We start from the raw sequence: 21,106 nt of genomic DNA, 5'->3' as shown, positions 1-21,106 counted from the left end.
ACAAAGAAGCCAACACTAAGGGACCCCTGTTGGCCAACTCTGAGAGAATCTGAGTATCAAAATGCATAAGGATCATAACTGGTTATGATTACCCATTAAACTAAACGGCAAACCTAAATAAGAGATAAATCCATGAGTAAATTGAATGTGATGAGGAAAGAGATGTTTATTTGGATTTTAAAAGTATCTTTCTTCAAAATACTTTTTAAATACAAAGGAAAATGATGTAATGCTACAGTGGACAAGCATGGCAGATACCACTTCAATCAACTGATCAAAGTCAACATAATTAATAACGCAATGAATTGAAATTGCCACCCAACAGGGCATAGGAGGAGATCGAATCAGTTTTGTGACTTTTCTGTTAAGAATACATGAACCTATTCCTAGAGATGTTACCATAGGCATCATGCCAACTTTAACTTATAGAAATACAGCAAAAATCTCTGGGTCAGCAGACACCCTATAGATGGTACATAACATTGATAACTCTTCTCACCCCTTCCTGCCTTAGAGATCTCTCTGATCCCTCATCTTACTCGATCTATTTGCTATTTTTATATTTTTAGGTATACAGCACATTTTCTAATTAGAGCACGTCTACTTCCTCAGCATTTGGATAAAATCAGAAAGCAACATGAATATCACTTGAAGATTTTATCTGGAGACTAACCTCCTATCTTTTAAAATCCCAGATCTCTGTCAAGGACAAAGCCTCCATGAGACAGTAGATTATAAACATCTGGCACCCAACGGCCAGTGATTCAGTTACTGGCTGACGTTTCAATGCCTGAACTCGTCTAGCAAATGGTGTCTAAACTATAATTTCTGCTAAGGGTATAAATAAGGAGATAGGAGACAGTATCTAGAGACTCTGAAAGCATAGGCTGGTTGTCTTCCGTCATGCTTTGTACAGCACGGAAAGTTTATAGAAAACTTAGTCACCTGGAGGTCAGTGAAAAAATGACAGTGGCAGCTGCAATCACTCAAGTACAGAAAGGAAAAAATGTTTCTTTGTTGGACTGCATGGTCTACTGGGCACTAGCCACTTGTGACGAGAGGAGAATTCAATTCATAACCTCACTGTGTTCCTTGGGCGACACATGCATACTTCCTGACTTCTGTAAGGGTTACTGGTAGCTCAGCCTCTCAGGCCTTTGTCCTTATTTGAGCATAGCACACTAAATCCCACTTTTAACACCACTGGTAAGAGAACATTAAATCTCCAGTCTCTGGGGCACTCCGCAAGCCTGATCTCAATCTAAAATAGTGTAGTTCTCACCTGATGGAGCAAAAACCTGTCATAGAAACAAATATACCATTTGATTTTTAGACTCCAAAATGTGCTTAAGTTTTTAAACGTTCCATCTCTGCTAATCTATTTTAGAAATGGAGTGATGGAAATGAATACCTAAAAGTAAGATGCGTCTTCTGCCACAGGGCCAAGCTAACACACTGCTTTTACAAAAGGCTAAGGCTTTGTTGTAAATCCAAGAATTCCTTGCGTCATTTTTCCACTGTACATTAAATGAAATATATATCACTTAATCATTATTCCTGAGGCAGAAAAATTTTATCATAATTATATTCCAATTTAAGCTCATTTCAGAGCTAGAAACAAACAAACAAACAAAAAACCATTAAACAGAAACCCTAATACCTTCAGAATTATTGGGAAGAGAGCCCTGGCTATATGATCACACTGCTTCCTTCTCTTCCATTCTGGTGAGCCTTCAAGAATATACCTTCCATTGACCTATTCTCCTCTCCTAGTAATTATTCATGCTTAACAACTGAATACATTATAATTAATGGCCCTTAATATACAAAGGGCCATGGAAATCTACTAAAAACAGGAAAATTGGTGAAATCAGGGAAAAGAAAATATAACTGGCCTAAAACACATTAAAAGGGCTAAACCTAACTGATGATTAAAGAAATAAAAACAGAAGTAATTATATTATTAGAATGACAAAAAAATATTTAATGACAACATCCATTGATAAAGATGTGAGAAACTAGGTTGAAGGGAAGATGTTAAAGTCTCCTTAGGGAGCAATTTGGCGTTATCTTTTTAAATGTAAAACTCATATTCCCTTTGACCTAGCCCTTCCATTTTCAGAAGGTTACGTCATAAACTCTCATATACACACATTAGTATATATACACGTATGTTTCTATGTGTATACACACATGCTAATCGCCATTTTAATTTTTTAATTAAAAGCAACCTAAATGCTCATTGATAAGAAATATGTTAAATAAATTTATGTATAGACATATGTAAATATATAGACATATATACACATGCGCATTACAATGTATTGGCATAGTCATACATTAAAAAGCTGATGTCATACATCATGGAGACACCAGAGCAAGTCTAAATGGAACTGTCTCTCAGATAAGCCAAAATAATAGCCATATTTTAGTAAAAACTGGATATTATATATATATATATATATATATATATATATATATATCTTATACAACTATAGAAGTTTACATAAGCATACAATGTTTTTGGAAAAATCCACAAGAAATTCTTTCTAGTGGTTTCTTCTGGCAAAGAAAACAGAGGGTCCAAAATGGAAGGACAGCTTTATTTTGTCATCATGTACCATTTTGGAATACTTGAATTTTGTTCATGTGTGTGTAGTACTTCTTCAATAAAAGAAATATGTTACATGTAATGTTTATTTTTCCAGGTCAAATATTAAAAAATATCAGTCACTTTCTAATCTTCTAAGCTCTGTTTCCTCGAGTAATCTCTTCTTTTTGAAAAGCAAATCAATACAAATAGATTGTAAATGATTTTTAATTTTTTTAAAGCCTATTGATTCTCAACAGTTACATTTTTTTATTTAGGTATTCTTTTTCTCTTGATAAACAAAATTAACATTAAACAAAGAACAGGTATTCCATAAACTTTGTTCATTTTATTATTAAAGAAAATTGGCTTGTTTAAATAATATGTCTACGTTCCTTGACATGTCAAGATTTGGGTTGTTTCTAGTTTGGGAATAACCTCGTTGAAGGTCTGTGAATATTCTTGAATAAATTGTTCCATGGACACATGCACTACTTCTAGCACACCCCAAATATAATCCACTCAAAGCCATCTGCATTAACTTCTCTCCATCTTACATCTTCAATTCATTTTCCTGTTCACCAAGATAACAAATTTTTTTTAAAAACAATTCAATTCCTAGAATTGTTTTGACTCTACGCTCACCTTTACTTTCTGTGCAAAATGATTCTTCAAAGACTGTGGTTCTCTTTCCCTTACAGTTCATACTGCCACATGGCAGACTACTCAAAAACGAGTGGTATAAAACAGCAACCATTTTATTTTTCTCATAATTATGTGGGTTAGGAATTACAATTGGTTCAGCTAGGTAGTTTTCATTTTAGGGCCTACAATATATTTGCAATCGAACATCAGCTCATACCTCAGTTAGCTGAAGGATTAACTGACATCCAAGGCCGCTCACACACAAAGCTGGCAGTTGGTGGTGGCTGATATGGTTTGGATGTTTATCATTTCCAAATCTTATGACAAAGTGTAATCCCCCATGTTGGAGGTGGCACGTGATGGGAAGTGTTTGGGTCGTGAAGAAAGATCCCTCATGGCTTGGTGCTGTCCTGGTGACAGCAAGTGAATTCGCCTGAGATCTGGTCGTTTAAAAGTATGTGGCATCTCCCACCACTACCCCCCTCAACGCTCTTGCTCCTGCTCTTGCCACGTGACACACCTGCTCCTGCTTTGCCTTCTGCCGTTAACTGGAAGATTCCTGAGACCCTCACAAGAAGCAGACGCTGCCACCATGCTTGTACAGTCTGCAGAACCAGGAGCCAATTGAACCTCTTTTATTTACCCAGCCTTGGTATTCTTTTACAGCAATGCAATAAGGGCCTAATGCAGAAAAGTGGTACCAATGAGTGAGGTCTTTCTATAATGATACCAAAATTGTGAAAGCAACTTTGGAACTGGGTAGCAGGCAGAGTTTGGAAGAGTTTGGAGCACTCAGAAGGCAGCAAGATGAGGAAATGTTTAGAACTTATTTTAGAGACTGATTAAATGGTTGTGATCAAAATGCTCCTAGTGATGTGGGCAATGAAGGCCAGGCAGATGAGGTCACAGAAGGAAATTAGGAACTTAACGGGAACTGGAGTAAAAGGCATCCTTGCTATGCCTTAGCAAAAAACTTGACTGCATTATGTTCAGGTCCTGGGGATCTGTGGAAGCTTGAACTTAAGAGTAATGACTTAACATACATGGCAGAAGAAATTGCTAAGCAACAAATGTTCAAGACGTGACCTGCTTCTAACAGCCTACACTTCAATGTAGGAGCAAAGAAAGAACTTAGAGATTATGTTAAAAGGAAAACAGAGTGAAAATGTGTAAAATTTGCAGCCTAACCATGTGGTAGAAAAGAAAAGTCCATTTTCAGGAGATGATTGTATTTTGCAACGTGAGAAGGGCATGAGATGTGAAAAGCCAGAGGCAGAATGATCCAATTTGAATGTTTGTACCCTCCAAATCTCATGTTGAAATGTAATCCCCAAAGTTGGGGGTGGGTCCTATTGGAAGCATTTGGGTCATGGAGACAGATCCCTCATGAATGGCTTGGTGATGTCCTCATGAAAATGAGTGAATTCTCATGATACCTGGTTGTTTAAAAGTGTGTGGCGCCACCAAGGCCTCTCTCTTGCTCCCATTCTCACTATGTGATGTGCCTGTTCTCATTAGCCTTCCACCGTAATTGGAATCTTGCTGAGGCCCCCATCAGAAGCAAAGGCCAACACCATGCTTGTCAGCCTGCAGAACCATAGCCAATTAAGCCTCTTTTATTTAGAAATTTCTCAGTGTTAGATATTCCTTTCTAGCAATTCAAGAACAGCCTAATATAGTGGCTCTCCCAAAGAACTTACTTGTGTCCTCTTCAGCATGGTGGACTCGAAGTAGTAAGATTTTCTACGTGGTGGCAGATTGCCTCCAGGGCAAGCATTCCGAAAACACCAAGGGGAACCATATAGCCTCTATAAACCTAGCCTAAATTGCTAGCCAGTTGTTAAACATTGATCAAAATACCACTGACTTAGTTCTTCCTGCTTTGCTTTCTATGTTTGTGTACATGTTGAAAAGCACTTTAGAAAACTATGAAGTGTTTCACAAAAGTTAGAAAACCATTAAAAAACAATAATAGAAAAAAATGAGTCAGCCGGGTGAGGTGGCTCACGCCTGTAATCCCAGCACTTTGGGAGGCCGAGGCGGGTGGATCACGAGGTCAAGAGATCGAGACCATCCTGGTCAACATGGTGAAACCCCGTCTCTACTAAAAATACTAAAAATGAGCTGGGCATGGTGGCGCGTGCCTGTAATCCCAGCTACTCAGGAGGCTGAGGCAGGAGAATCGCCTGAACCCAGGAGGCGGAGGTTGCGGTGAGCCGAGATCGCGCCATTGCACTCCAGCCTGGGTAACAAGAGCGAAACTCCGTCTCAAAAAAAAAAAAAAAAAAGAGTCTTACGTCTATGACAGGATGGATTGCTGACATATCAGCTAATGTTTTGATCTCACTATATTTTTTACCTTGCATTTTCAAGCAAGGTCATTAATCTTCTTGTCCTTTTATTCAGGGACATTTATGGAACCAAAGCCGACTTTCCTAACAACTTTCCTCCTGTATCTCATTTTCAAAAGACTAGACTTACTGAAGGTTATGCTGGAGGATGACAAGAAAAAAGCCAAGTGCCTTTTGAAGGGTGAGTAGGGGAACAGAGAAGAGAGGGATACTAACAGAAAAAAATCTTCCTTCTCATTCTATTAGAAGTTTCCAAGGGGGATTACTGCGAGGACTTTATAGCATATATCAGGACTTGACAAACTACAGTCTGCAGGTTGGCACCAAATTTTGTAAATAAAGTTTTTTCAAAGATGACAGATTAAAGGCTTTTAGCATGCTTCAGACACTTGTAAATAGTGAGATAGTACATAAATATAATCTCTGTGAGTTTTATTTAAAGAAGGAAAATTGGAATCCACCAGAATTGTGATCGATATCCAAAATCCTGGGGAAGAGAACATGAGCAAACAGCCCCTTGACAACATCTGGCTGATAAAAAAGATCCTAGTGCGGGGTGGGTCCTCGCCTCTCTACACCAGGCAGATTGCCAGACGGCTGGAGTACCTGATCACGTGAATAAGCAGCCTGAGCCAGCCAGTCCTTCCTATACAGAGTGTGGTGAGGTGGGGTCCTCTTTGCTCCATACTCAGGCAAATATCCAGGCATTTGGAGCCCCACTTTCCTGTATTAGGAGTTTAGGCTGACCCCATCCCCATGCCGAGAACTTGGGGCCAGGGAGGTTTCCTAGCTCCTTGCCTAGGCACACCGGGAACCTGGTGGCCACCCATGGGATTCTCCCGCAGCACTGGTGTTTGTGCATGCCAACCCATATTGTCCCCATCCTTTCCCTCTAGAGCTGAACAGGGAGCACAGACCACCGAGCATTCCACAGATCAGTCCCTTGTCTGATGCAAGAGGGAGCTTCTTCTAGTAAACAAGGGTCAAGCATGCACCCAGCCACACTGGTCTTATCCGTCAGTGCCATCTACTAGCTTACAGGTTGAATTGAACAGCCCAATATAAAACCCGCTGATAGAAGTACATAGGGCTATAGAAGTGACGCTAAAAGACTCTATGCATATTCGCTATACTCACACCCCTTAGAGAGGAGGATAAAGGGAAAAGCAAATGAAAAAAGCAATAATATTTTAGGGAAAGAAAGAAAAAGAAAAAATTTCCCCCCCACAAAAAAAATTACAGAAATTAGAAATCCCTGCATCTTCAATAATAAGGAACCAGCATAAAAATTCTGCCACCATAAAAAATATTAATGTAGTGACACCACAAAAGGGTCACACTAGCTCTCCAACAATGGTTCCTAACCAAAATGGAAATTCGGAAATGACCTATCAAGAATTCAAAGCATGCATTGCAATGAAGCTTAACAAGATCCAAGACAAGGTTGGAAATCAACATAAAGAAACTTCACACTGTCTTCCACAATGGTTGAATTAATTTACATTCCCACCAACAGTGTAAAAGTGTTCCTATTTCTCCACATCCTCTCCAGCATCTGTTGTTTCCCGATTTTTTAATGATCGCCATTCTAACTGGTGTGAGATGGTATCTCAATGTGGTTTTGATTTGCATTTCTCTGATGACCAGTGATGATGAGCATTTTTTCATATGTTTGTGGAAGACAGTGTGGCGATTCCTCAAGGACCTAAAAATAGAAATCCCATTTGACCCAGCAATCCCATTACTGGGTATATATCCAAAGGATTATAAATCATTCTACTACAAGGACACGTGCACACGAATGTTCATTGCAGCACTGTTTACAATAGCAAAGACCTGGAACCAACCCAAATGCCCAACGATGATAGACTGGATAGGGAAAATGTGGTACATATACACCATGGAATATTATGCAGCCATCAAAAACGATGAGTTCACGTCCTTTATAGAGACATGGATGAACCTGGAAACCATCATTCTCAGCAAACTGACACAAGAGCAGAAAATCAAACACCGTATATTCTCGCTCATAGGCGGGTGTTGAACAATGAGAACACATGGACACAGGGAGGGGAGCACTACACACTGGGGTCTGTTGGGGGGAAATGGGGGAGGGGCGGGGGGTGGGGAGGTGGGAAGAGATAGCATGGGGAGAAATGACAGATACAGGTGAGGGGACGGAAGGCAGCAAAGCACACTGCCATGTGTGTACCTATGCAACAATCTTGCATGTTCATCACATGTACCCCAAAACCTAAAATGCAATAAAAAAAAAAAAAAGAAACTTCAAAAGTAATCCAAGAAGTGAAGTAAAAGATAAACATCTTTAAAAGAAATCAATCAGAGCTTCCAAAATTGAAAAACTTACTAGAGCAATTTCAAAATAAGATTAAAAGTTTTATCAATAGACTGGACTAAGCAGAAGAAAGAATTTCAGGGTATGAAGACTAGTCTTTTACACTAACCAAGTCAGACCAAAAAAAAAAAAAAAAAAGAATTTAAAAAATGAACAAAGTCTTCAAGAAGTATGGGATTATGTAAAGCCACCAAACCTACAATTTATAGGCATTCCTGAGAGGGAAAGATAAGAAGTAAACAACCTGAAGAACATATTTAAGGGAGTAATTCAAATAAATTTTCCTAATCTTGCTAGAGAGATAGACAAAGATACAAGAAATGCAGAGAACATGTAGAAGATACTATATAATACAAATATCACCAAGGCATATGGTCACCAGACTGTCCAAGGTCAATGCTACACATAAAAATATTCAAGTCAGCTAGACAGAAAGATCAGATAATCTACAAAGGGAAACTCATCAGGCTAACATAGGCTTCTCAGCAGAAACCTTACTAGCCAAGAGAGATTGAGGACTTGTTTTCAGCATTACTAAAGAAAAGAAATTCCCATCAAGATTTTTATATCCCAGTAAACCAAGCTTCATACATGAAGAAGCAATAAAATATTTTTCAGACAGGCAAGTTAAGGGAATTTGCTAGCACTAGACCAGCCTTACAAGAGACCCTTAAGGGAGTTCTAAACATGGAAACAAAAGAAAAATACCTACTACCACAAAAACACACTGAAATATATAGCCCACAGATCCTATAAGGCAACCACACAGTAGAAACTACAATGCAATCAGCTAACAATTTCACGCTAGCATCAAAACCTCAGATATAGATACTAACTTTCAAGGTCAAGTGTCTAAATGCCTCTACTTAAATGGCATAAGTAAGTTGGTTAAAGAAACAAGACCCAACTATGTGCTGTCTTCAAGAGACCCATCTCACAGGTCATGATACCCAAAGGCTCAAAGTAAAGGGTTGGAAAAAGATGTACCATGCAAATGGAAAATGAAAAAGAGCATTCTGAAACACTGTTCTGGACATCAGCCTTGAAAAAAAAAGTATGGCTAAGTTCTCAAAAGCAATCACAACAGAAATAAAAACTGACAAATGGGACCTAATTAAACTAAAGAGCTTCTGCACAGCAAAAGAAACAATCAGTGGGGTAAACAAACTGTGCACAGAATGGGAGAAGATATTTTCAAGCTCTGTGTCTAACAAAGGTCTAATATCCAGAATCTATATGGAACTTAAGCAATTCAACAAGAAAAAAGCAAATAGCCATGTTAAAAAGTGTGTAAAATACATGGACAGACATTTCTCAAAGGAAGATATAGCAACAGCCAACAAACATATGAAAAAGTGCTCAACGTAGATAAACATCAGCCATGCAAATCAAAACCACAATGAGACAGCATCTCACACTGGTCAGAATGGTTATTATTAAAAGGTCAAAAAACAACAGGTGCTGGCAAAGTTGTAGAGAATAGAAAACACTTATATATTGTTGGTTGAAATGCAAATTAGTTCAGCCACTGTGAGAGTACTTTAGAGATTTCTCAAAGAACGTAAGACAAAAGTACCATTTGGCCCAGCAATCTCACTGCTGAGTATATATCCAAAAGAAAAATAAGTCGTTCTACCAAAAAGACACATGTATTCGTATGTTTATTACAGCCCTACTCACAATAGTAAAGATAAAGACTCAACATGGAATACCACTCAGCCATATAAAGGAATGAAAACGTGTTATTTGCAGCAACATTGATGCAGCTGAAGGCCATTATCAGAAGCAAATTAATGCAGAAACAGAAAACCAAATACTACATGTCCTCACTTACAAGTGGGCGGTAAACAATGGGTACTTATGGACACAAAGATGGCAACAATAATCACTGGGGACAAACAGAGACAGGAGGAAGGAGGCAAGATTTGAAAAAGTCACCATTTGATACCATGTTCACTGCCTGGGTGACAGAATCAATCATACCCTAAACCTAAGCATCATGCAATATAGCCATGGAACAAACCTGTACATGTACCTTCTGCATCTAAAATAAAACTTGAAGTTACTTTTTGAATTATAAACCCAAACCAAATAAAAAATTTAAAAATATATATTTTTGGAACAGGGCCAATTCTATTCTTTAAGATATTATATATGACTGCTTTCGAGCTAAGGTAGTGGAGTTTGACAAGCTGTGGCATATTCACTATCTACAAAGTTTTACCTGTGCGCTATGTGAATGGCACCATCTAGAGCTGGGTACTGCAAAACTTCCACAGTCGAGCAACAGCCCAAAAACTACAGATCCCTGGCAAAAATTCTCATCTCTGCTGAGGCAGGAAAGTGACTTCCAGTGACATGTGAGGTATCAGTAGGACTGTAACAGGATACATTTTAGAAGACGATAGAATCAAAGCCGCAAATATAAATTTAACATGTCAAGAATTTTATTTAATTCAATAACTGAGGGCATCAGTTCAAATGAAGATTTGACTTTCAGAGATTTACAGCTTCTTTCTCATCAAGGAACAACAGAGTTATATAGTTAAAGAGGTGTATTAGTCCATTTTCACGCTGCTGATAAAGACATACCTGAGACTGGGTAATTTATAAAGGAAAAGAGATTTAATGGATTCACAGCTCCAAGTGGCTGGGGAGGCGTCACAATTATGGCAGAAGGTGAAAGGTACATCTTGCATGGCAGTAGACAAGAGAGAATCAGAATCAAGCAAAAGGAAAAGCCCCTTATAAAACCATCAGATCTCATGAGACTTACTACCACAAGAACAGTATGGGGTAAACGGCTGCCATGATTCAGTTATGGGAATTATGGGAGCTACAATTCAAGATGAGATTTGGGTTGGGACACAGTCAAACCATATCAAAGGGGAAGGCATATTTTAATCAGGAAGCATTGCAACATAGGAAAAGAGACTTCAATGTAGAATTGTAATCAGTTCTATATAAAACATGGACAAGGTGTGGATTTATAGGCAAGGAGCAAGATGAGGGTTGGTGGATGCAAAATTACTAAGAGGAAACATCAAGCAGAAGGGGGGATTTCTAGGAAAACAGACTTAATAGGATTCATGTTGAAAACTGGCCAGAATGAATGGATATCACCTGGGGGACTCAGGAGAATGAGAAATTAAATCAGATATCAAGTGCGGGGGTTCTGGTCAAACCAACTTAGCAAGATTCTTGCTATGGCTGTGTACTGCAAGTCTGAAAAGAGTAAACGCTAAGGTCACAGCCTACAGGGCGTATAGGCAACTGACTAGGGTTTGGTCAAGGAGACAGTTTTTTCAGTTTCTCCTCTTGTTTAAGGAAGGAAAAAAACATTCTTCTTGAGCAATAAAAGTCCATTACACATTAGGTTGCCTTTTGTTCATTAAAGTCCAGCTGAACCATCTGTTGAGACTTGACACAAAGGATATCTGCAGGAGGGTTCGAGTTGTCGGGTACTGAAGGAGGAGAATTTCTAGGAAAACAAAACAAGACAAAAATTCTGGTTGGAGCAGACTAAAGACTCCGTTTCTAAGTCCAGAATATAGCCAGCTGAGAAGAGTTTATGCTGGGCTCAAACCATTATTGGATGGTAGAGTGAGGATAGCAGTGGAAAGCTGACAGATTTCCTGGTTTGCAGTGTGAATGTCTTTGGTGATGATATATACATCAGTGCTGCAGTTTTGGTTATTTCTCAGAAAAGAGCATGGAAACATTTAGCTTCAACCCACGGGGTTTCTTTAGATAGTTTCAAGAAGAACGTGGGCAATCAGGACTTAGTTCTCAGTAATGCAAAGTCAGGAGTGTGAGAGGAAAATTAGAAATGTTAGTTTGAAGACAGGTGCCCAGGTTTCAGGGAAAACTAGAAAAGTTGAACAGGATCCAGTCTAGTTTACAGAGAGATAACAAAGTAGAAAGTAAAATGCAGTTACCAGGAAGTGAAAAATAGCTCTAAGAGAATGAACAGTCACAAATGTAGTCTATAGCTTTCCATGAAAAATACAAAATTTATCGCTACAATCACCCTCTTGTTCATTAAAGATAACTAAAATAAGGTTATTCTTGTTTTCAGAATAAGTCTGGTCTCATTCGATCTGGCATGATTATTTACATAGGTGTAGCAAGAATAGAAATTGACCACAAAGACCTTTTTAAGTTTGCTTTGCTGAATCTTTTCATAAGGAATCCCAGATTAGATTTCTGAAATCCTCTCAAGACTAGGAACCCAAGCCAAGACCTTGCCACCAGATTTTACCTTCAATATCTATCAGTTTGGGTGAATTCCTCTCTCCGTGAAGTCTCCAAAATGCTCTAAGTTTCCTAGGCCTGCCTGAATAAAAACTGCATTTCTCACATGTAATGCTACAAACACTACGTTAGTTCTCGGCCATTCTTTTCTAGAAGGGTTTTTTGAACATTGGTTCCATAAATTCAACCTTAACTCCTTAAAATTGTCTGGTCATATCTCATTCTATGCCTATTATTCTTAAATATGACATTCTTGTTGAAGCCTCAGTTAATATAACCAATGTTTCCAATTCTGTCCCGTTAGAAAAAAAAAAAAGGTAGATTCTTACCGAACTGATGTAAATAATTATATTGACCTGATAAGAATATTCAATAAGAGCTTTGAAGTTCTACAGGGATCAGGAAGGGGAAAAAGATAAATGTTTCATCTCTGTTTATAAAAGTATAATATACTAAATTGTTGTAATTTATGTATAGTTTAAGAGAAAAAAAAGAAAGAGGTTTCTTATATCCAAAAAATAGAGCACTAAAGAATCAATAGTATTCCAAAGAAAAACCATAATTTTCTTTCAACGGTTAATTCAGCCCCGTCTTATTCATTCTTACTCTACTCAGTCTTGAGTTAGTAGTTTCTTAACCCCATCAGCTCTTTAATAAAACCCTTTGGACTTACATATGATTCCAAGGAAGATGAGTAATGAATGAGATTAAATTTTCTGCTAAGCAAGTGGCTGGGTCTCAGATATTTTATTTGGAGAAACTAGAGTATGTTGATATGTTTTGTATCTCTGAGTATACGGAGTAACATTTGTATCTGTTACATTCAAGTTTCTTGAGGACAGAGACTTTGTCCTATTTACTTCTATTTTCTTAAAGCTGACGCTGGATAAGTGATTCAAAAATATTTGCTAAATGGAAAGAAAACGTCAATGAACAGAATAAATATAAACCGAGAAACAAAGAAAAGTGGATATTTTACATAGTTAAATAAAACTTCATTGGGGGGAAGACTTCTAATTATGGGTGATCTCACATACACGCTATCCAAATTCTTACCTAACTTCACTGCATCATATATGAGAGAAATAACAAGAAGAATCTGATCTAGAAACTTAGGAGTTGCTAAAAAAACTAACAAAATTGATTGAGGAAAAGAGGTCAAGCAGAAAATTATTTTCTTCTGCAGCAGAAAAAAATTGTACTGAAAATCCATACTCAGAGGACAGCTTAAGGATTATCTGATTCAAACGTCTTATTGTCGACCTAAAAATAGAAATCCCATTTGACCCAGCAATCCCATTACTGGGTACATATCCAAAGGATTATAAATCATTCTACCATAAGGACATGTGCACACAAATGTTCATTGCAGCACTGTTTACAATAGCAAAGACCTGGAACCAACCCAAATGCCCATCAATGATAGACTGGACAGGGAAAATGTGGTACATATACACCATGGAATAATACGCAGCCATCAAAAATGATGAGTTCGTGTCCTTTGTAGGGACATGGATGAACCTGGAAACCATCATTCTCAGCAAACTGACACAAGAGCAGAAAATCAAACACCACATGTTCTCACGCATAGGTGGGTGTTGAACAATGAGAACACATGGACACAGGGAGGGGAGCACTACACACTGGGGTCCGTTGGGGGGAAATGGGGGAGGGACGGGGGGGTGGGGAGGTGGGAAGAGAGAGCATGGGGAGAAATGCCAGATATAGGTGAAGGGGAGGAAGGCAGCAAACCACACTGCCACGTGTGTACCTATGCAACTATCTTGCATGTTCTTCACATGTACCCCAAAACCTAAAGTGCAATTAAAAAAAAATTTTTTTTAAATGTCTTATTGTCTTTAAACCAGTTTGCAACTCTGTAAATTGAAGATAAGTGATAACGACGCAAAATAATTCTTGCCTATTGACAGGCAAATTCTATCCTGTCCAATGAAGGTCCAACTGATTTCCCTTCCCCTCTTGTGGAAAAACCAATTTTGCCTCCATTTGCACAAATATTCCTGATTTAAAATTGCGTCTGATCAGATTCTCTTCTGAGCCAGCTATAACATTTCCCTGGTTGTCACTGGTAAATGAGTAGAATAAAATATTTATTATCTGTTCATTTTTGTTTCTATGAGAGTTATGAGTTTCCCCTTTTTTAAAAATTAGTTTTTAAGACTCCCCAAAGTAGTATTCATTTTAGGAGAAGGTAAATATTCAATTCAAAAAACACACATGCACAAATGAACATAGAATCAAAAAAAGGACATTCAAGCTGTCAAAATAAATGGGGAGCTAAGCTTGGAATAATTATTAGTCTGTTTTAAGGACATGTGTAAATATTTATGTTCCTAATACATCACGTAAGCCCACTGCCATAGCAACAGCATTCAGGTAATACTCTAAAAGCCATCTGTAAATACATTTTTTTTTTTTGAGACGGAGTTTCGCTCTTGTTCCCCAGGCTGGAGTGCAATGGCACGATCTGGGCTCACCGCAACCTCCGCCTCCTGGGTTCAGGCAATTCTCCTGCCTCAGCCTCCTGAGTAGCTGGGATTACAGGCACGCACCACCATGCCCAGCTAATTTTTTGTATTTTTAGTAGACACGGGGTTTCACCATGTTGACCAGGATGGTCTCGCTCTCTTGACCTCGTGATCCACCCGCCTCGGCCTCCCAAAGGGCTGGGATTATATGTTATTTTAATTATTTACCCCATTGCCTTCATTGAAATGTAGAGATGAGTCTAATCTCAAAGCCAATTTCCTTTGTCTCCCTGTATTTGCGTTTGTTTTCTTCTCTCTGTTTGCTAAATATCCACGCAAAAATCACACTAGTGTTAAAATGTGTACGTGCTATAGGGCTCAGTTATCCTCTTTGAGTCTATTAAGAAATGTCCTCTGGGCTGCTTCCAGGTAAGGCACTGTAACAACCCAATCCCTCCAGGACTGTCTGAGTCAACCTTCCTCAGAAGACAGAAATTTGTGGAATAGCTTCAAGTCACAAAAATCGCAAGAATCTTATTATGTCAACGGAATTTGAGGCTAGACATCTATCATTTCCAAGCTCTTGTGGAATACAATTACACCATTAATTCTCTGGAGAGACGAAGAGGAGCGTTTTCAGGGATCAGCATCAAAAGACGTTCTGTTCTAAATGATCATTAATCGGTCTCTGGGGACAGTAAACCACAAGCTGAGAGATGCTCCTTTGGTGAGATCGATGCAGTCTCTCCCAGACACCGGAGCATCGTCTGGGAAAGGACACATTAGAACTGAATATGTGAAAAAACAAGAGGAAGTAACGCACTATGTCCGCAGAGGTTTTCAAATGACAATCCTGGCTGATGACTTCTTTGAAAGCTACATTAACTGAGGAGGAGAAAGTTACAGGCTTTCGCCAGCAGAGGGAAATACTGTCCTAAGAAAAAACGTGGACTCTCATGCCCATTCTTTCCATCTTAATTCTTCTGTGATATAAGTAAGAAATGAATGTTTCTTCCTCGTTCTTCTCATTCGTGGCTTATTCAACAGCAGAGAATCTGATGCCTAGAGCGTAATTGTTTTGAGGAAGGACGGAGGAGGATGCAGGAAGCTGTGAGATCAGAGAAGAGTCCACTGAGAGCTGTCAGGATTTAGGAGACGCAGGAGGCCGAATTATAAAATAGTTCCACGTGCAAAGGAAATAAGAGCTTTCCTTACACATTCATAACTCACTCCTCCCTCGAACCTCCAAATCCAAAGCTTCTTCTGGAATGTCTGTGAGTCCTCACTGGCTCCTTTCAGTGCGAGACTATTAGCCATCCTCAACCCACAGGAAATTTGTAGGCATTCAGGATGTGTCCTTCAGAAGCTACAGATTCCTAAATGTCTAACTGTTTTCCACTTAATAGCACCATAACCTCACAGCTTTATTTTCCAGGGTTCCCAATACTGCCAAAGATTAAGAAGCTGATTTCATGAAGGGAGGCTACGTCAAAGCCCCTCCTGGAGTCACAGCAAGCAGAGGTCACTAAATGCAAGACAAGAAGGTAGACGATCTTCAGTAGAACACGAGGGCAGCATCTCTTACCTTGGGTTAGAGAGAGGTGGTTCAAGGCTACATCATACAGCTGTCTTCAGAAAGGAAAGAAGGAAAATGGGGGCAAGGAAGGCAGGCAGGCTGGCAAAATGGCGCAGGTCACTGCATAAGACACTGGCAATTTCTTTATAACCTAAACATACTCTTACCACAAGATCCAGTACCTGTGCTCCTTGGCATTTATCCAAATAAATTTAAAACGTTTGTCTATACCAAAAACTGCACATAAATATTTATGGCAGTTTTATTCATACTTTCCCCAACTTGGAAACGACCAAGATATTCTTCGATAGGTGAATTGATAAAGAAACCATGGTACACATGGAATACTATGCAGCCATAAAAAAGAATGAAATCATGTCCTTTGTGGGAGCATAGATGGAGGTGGAAGCCATTATCCCGAACAATTTAATGCAGGGACAGAAAACCAAATACCACACATTCTGTCTCCGAAGTGGGAGCTACACATTAAGTACAGGTGGACACAAAGAAGGAAAAAATCGATACTGGGGTCTACTTGAGGATGGAGGGTAAGAGAAGAGAAGGGATCAAAAAACTACTCAGGGACTGTGTTCATTACATGGCTGATGAAATAATCTGTACACCAAACCCCCACGACATGGAATTTACCTATGTAACAAACCTGCACATGTACCCCTGACCCTAAAATTGAAGTTGAAAGTAAAACAAAGAAACTGTGGTACATCCAGATAATGACGAATTATTTAGAGATAAAAAGACATGAAGCATGAAGACATGAAAATGCCTGGAAAAACTTTAAACATATATTGCCAAGTAAAAGAGGTCAATCTGAAAAGGCTATATTCTGTGTCAATACAACCATATGACATTCTGGGAAAGGTGAAACTGAAGATAGTGGAAAGATCAGTGGTTATCAGGGGTTCAGGAGGTCAGAAGGAGGGACAAAATTTTTAGGACAGTGAAACTGTTCTGTATGATACATCAATGACAGATACATTGTATTATACATTTGAAAAAGCACAGTATGTACAACTGGGTGTAAACTATAGGAGTTCATTTAATAGTAATGCATTAATATTGGCTTATCAATTCTAACAGATGCAACACACTAACGAAAGATGTTAATAACAGAGGAAACTGAAGGGAGAGGGCAAAGCTCATGTTGAAATCATCTGTATTTCCTGTTCATTTTTCTGTTCATTTTTCCGCAAACCTAACTACTAAAAAACAATTAAGCCTATTATGAATGAAACAAACAAATAAAGAATAACAAGAAAGAGCTATTGGCTTGGAAACTCCCAGCGAAAAAGAAATGGTCTGACACCAGGATCTATTAAATATCTTCCCTGTTTTATTGTATGTATGTATCATATAGATGTTTAGGTCCAATAAGGAGTCAGAAATCACATAGCAATTTAAATAGGGGAAGTTTAATATACAAAGTTATTAAATGATTGTTAAAGTGTAACCATAAAATATTTTTAAGACTAAACATGCTACCCTAGGACTGAGGAAATTACTAAAGAAAGGCCAAATTTGGAACGTGTAACTTCTCCCCAAGTCTGGGTTGGAAAAAGTTAAGATTGCAGCCCAGTGAACAGCAGAGACATTTGCTCATTTGCCTGGACCAGATCTTCTGCAGTCACTGAGCAAGCAGGAAACAACCCTCTGGGGCTCAAGCTTGACCCAGCCAGTAGCCAGCACGCTGGCAGGCAGAGACAACCTTCCAGGCACAGTGAGAGTATACGTGAGCCTCAGAAAGTGGTTAGAGACTGAGAAGAACAAATACCCTGAGGACAGGAGGCCTGGAGTGCACAGCGTCTCCTAGTGTCTCTGTCAAAAAGGATGCAGGAAATCGATCACCAGGTCAGGCAGGAGCTGCAAGGTTGTGTAGGGGCCACGTACTCTGAGCTCTTGGCTGGGACACAGCACAGCCCTACCTTCACCATCACATCACTGACTGACCCTACAATCACTGGAAACAGCAGAAGATCCCCCTTTGCCTGCTATGTCCTTCCAGTGGCCTCTACTGAGGGTGTTGAACATTATCCTCACTATAAAGGAGATGCTTACAAGAATTCCATCCTTTATCACAAAGCAAGTATTAGAGAGTAAATTTGGAGCCAAGGGGCAATAGATTGATAACTGTCATAGATGAACAAACTGTATGTCATTCACAAGAGCAGAAAATCAAACACCGCATGTTCTCACGCATAGGCGGGTATTGAACAATGAGAACACATGGACGCAGGGAGGGGAGCATCACACACTGGGGTCCGTTGGGGGGAAATATGGGAGGCACAGTGGGGGGTGGGGAGTTGAGGAGGGATAGCATGGGGAGAAATGCCAGATAGAGGTGATGGGGAAGAAGGCAGCAAATCACACTGCCATGTGTGTACCTATGCAACTATCTTGCATGTTCTTCACATGTACCCCAAAACCTAAAATGCAATACAATAAAATAAAATAAAATAAAACTGTATGTCATTAAATACAGAATGTGAGTGCAATGATTCTCAAAAACAGCTTTTTGTATTCCTAAAGTCCTAAGATTAAGAACCCCTTCCAGGTATTTGTTAAATAAATTCCTCGACTGTATTGACCATAACTGTCCATTAAAATTAAGATTCTGGAGTCTAGAGTGTGAAGTAAACCTCATCACAGAAATCTAAGTGGGTGAGCTCAATCGTGCCTTCACAGTATCTAACCTTATAACAACACTGTGCTGAAGTTGTTAAAATCCAAGTCTACTGGGATCAGGGAAAGTTAAGTCCAGGGTGATAGGTCTGGAAAATGTCTCAACTAGGAGAAATTCAAAAGATTTCAAAGACACTTTCAGCATTTACTTCTAATTTGTTATAAGAATTGAATACTTTCTAAACATGAGGGGATAGAATGATTTGGGACTAAAGGCACCAATAAAATAATCTACTAAGGGAAAGTCTGGTAAGATGAGAACAGTAGCATGAGTGGTTAAGCAAGGTTTTGGAACCAGACTGCTTGGATTGAAATCAGGACTCTGCCAGTGATTAGTGACGCAAGGTGCTTAACCTCTCTCTCAGTTTCCTCATTTTTAAGATGAAGAAGGTAATTATTAAGGCGACTCTTAGAGACACTGTGAGATTAGACGATTAGATACATGTGAAGTATTCAGAGCACTGCCTAGCACAGAGTCCGTGCTATATAAGCATGGCTATTCTTATTATTAAACTTGTTGCAGGTAAAACCGAGAGAGGAATTTTAAAGAGTAAAATGAAAACCATATTAAGAGATTGGAAAGACCATGAAACAATGAAAAAAAAATTTAGAAATTCCACATCTCTAGACATTGTGAGGCATGAGACTCTTCCCATGAAAGGTAGGTGCGGATTTTTCAAGGGAGTGATGGCATCCCATACCTCCCACAAAATAAGAAAAGGCTCTAGTAGTTATGAAGAGCCTGTTATTCCCTCTGGAAGATAAGGGTAGACACGGTAGCAGGTGACTATTGAAGGACATACCTTTCCTGGAAAAATTAGTCATCTACAATTCTTACCAAACAACGCACCCCTTTCTCAGTCTCAATGACTGTATTATTTATACTCACTTCTGGATAGCTTATGTTCAGATGTTTTGCATTTAGAATATACATAATTTAAGGTAAACACACTCATTTCTGGGTGTTTTCATTCAGTTTAACAATCCAGTTGTTTCACTGGAAATTTCTTGGTGTATTCCCAACCATAAGAAGATACTTTCCTGCTTTGAACTTCTATTGAATGATAGCACAATTGCACATACCACTTACAAAATACAATTGGAGTTGATCATGCTTTCTTTCTTAGGCAGCCTCATTTTCTAGGATGCAAATGGATGGAATACAGGTTCTGATCTTAATTTTCTCACTCCATCATGCTTGAAATGATTTCATTGTCTCAAGCTCTACTAGGACAATTCCATCAACTATTTTATTTCTTAATCTGTAAGGATATTAAGGTATAGTATTTTTTTCTCGTGTATGTCTGTGTATCTATTCCTGTTCACTTGTGTTTTGCAATTTTCCATTAAAAGCCCATCTTCTTAAACGTTTAAAAATTCTGTTCACTTATTTTATATCATAAGAAGATTACATAATTAATAACATAATACATATTTTACCTGTTAAATCAATCTGATTTCTTTCTGCATTGTGAGAAAAATCCACTTGGTTTCTTTAAGACTGCTTGCATCAGCAATCGTTCCATTGAGTCATTATAGGATAATACATGTATATACAGCTCCTGATAAACACATCACAGATTCCAATAGGTAACCTGATTTCAAGCTCTACTATACGTGGATTCAACTGCTGTTCGTTCACCATTAATGGTAAGTTGCAATAAATGGCCCGAATATTATTCCACAGACTCAAATTCTAGCCAAAGACAGAGCTAGGATGGATGCTCAGACAGGAGGCACAGTGTATTAGTTTATTCTCACATTGCTATAAAGAAATACCTGAGACTAGATAATTCATTAAGAAAGGTCTGCAGACAGTCCAAGAAGCATGGTGGCTTCTGCTTCTGGGGAGGCCTCAGGAAGCTTCCAATCGTAGCAGAAGGCAAAGAGGCAGCAAGTCATCTAACACGGAGGGAGCAGTAGTGGGGTCAGGAGGGAGGAACAACACACTTTTAAACAACCAGATCTCTGAGAACTCTATCACAAGAACACCACCAAGGAGATGGTGCTAAACTATTTACGAAGGGTCTGCCCCATGATTCAATCAAGTTCCGTCAGGCCCCACCTCCAGTATTGGGGATTACATTTCGACATGAGATTTGGGCAAGGACGTAGATTCAAACCATATCACACAGTTTCCCTCCCTGG

General features: G+C 38.9%; 1 long non-coding RNA gene across 3 annotated transcripts in view; it reads right to left on the bottom strand.

Annotated features, from left to right (window-relative positions):
* Positions 1-10,371: 10,371 nt before the first annotated feature.
* Positions 10,372-21,106, bottom strand: part of LOC101051057 (uncharacterized) — a 33,210-nt gene continuing 22,475 nt past the window's right edge. For all 3 annotated transcript variants that reach the window (XR_012518643.1, XR_168084.4, XR_012518644.1), the window contains exon 3: positions 10,372-11,423. This is a non-coding gene — a long non-coding RNA (uncharacterized LOC101051057). The remainder of the gene's footprint in view (positions 11,424-21,106) is intronic.

The sequence above is a fragment of the Saimiri boliviensis genome, chromosome 8 (assembly GCF_048565385.1).
Source record: "Saimiri boliviensis isolate mSaiBol1 chromosome 8, mSaiBol1.pri, whole genome shotgun sequence".
Lineage (NCBI taxonomy): Eukaryota > Metazoa > Chordata > Mammalia > Primates > Cebidae > Saimiri > Saimiri boliviensis.
This window is presented reverse-complemented; position numbering and strand designations above follow the sequence as displayed.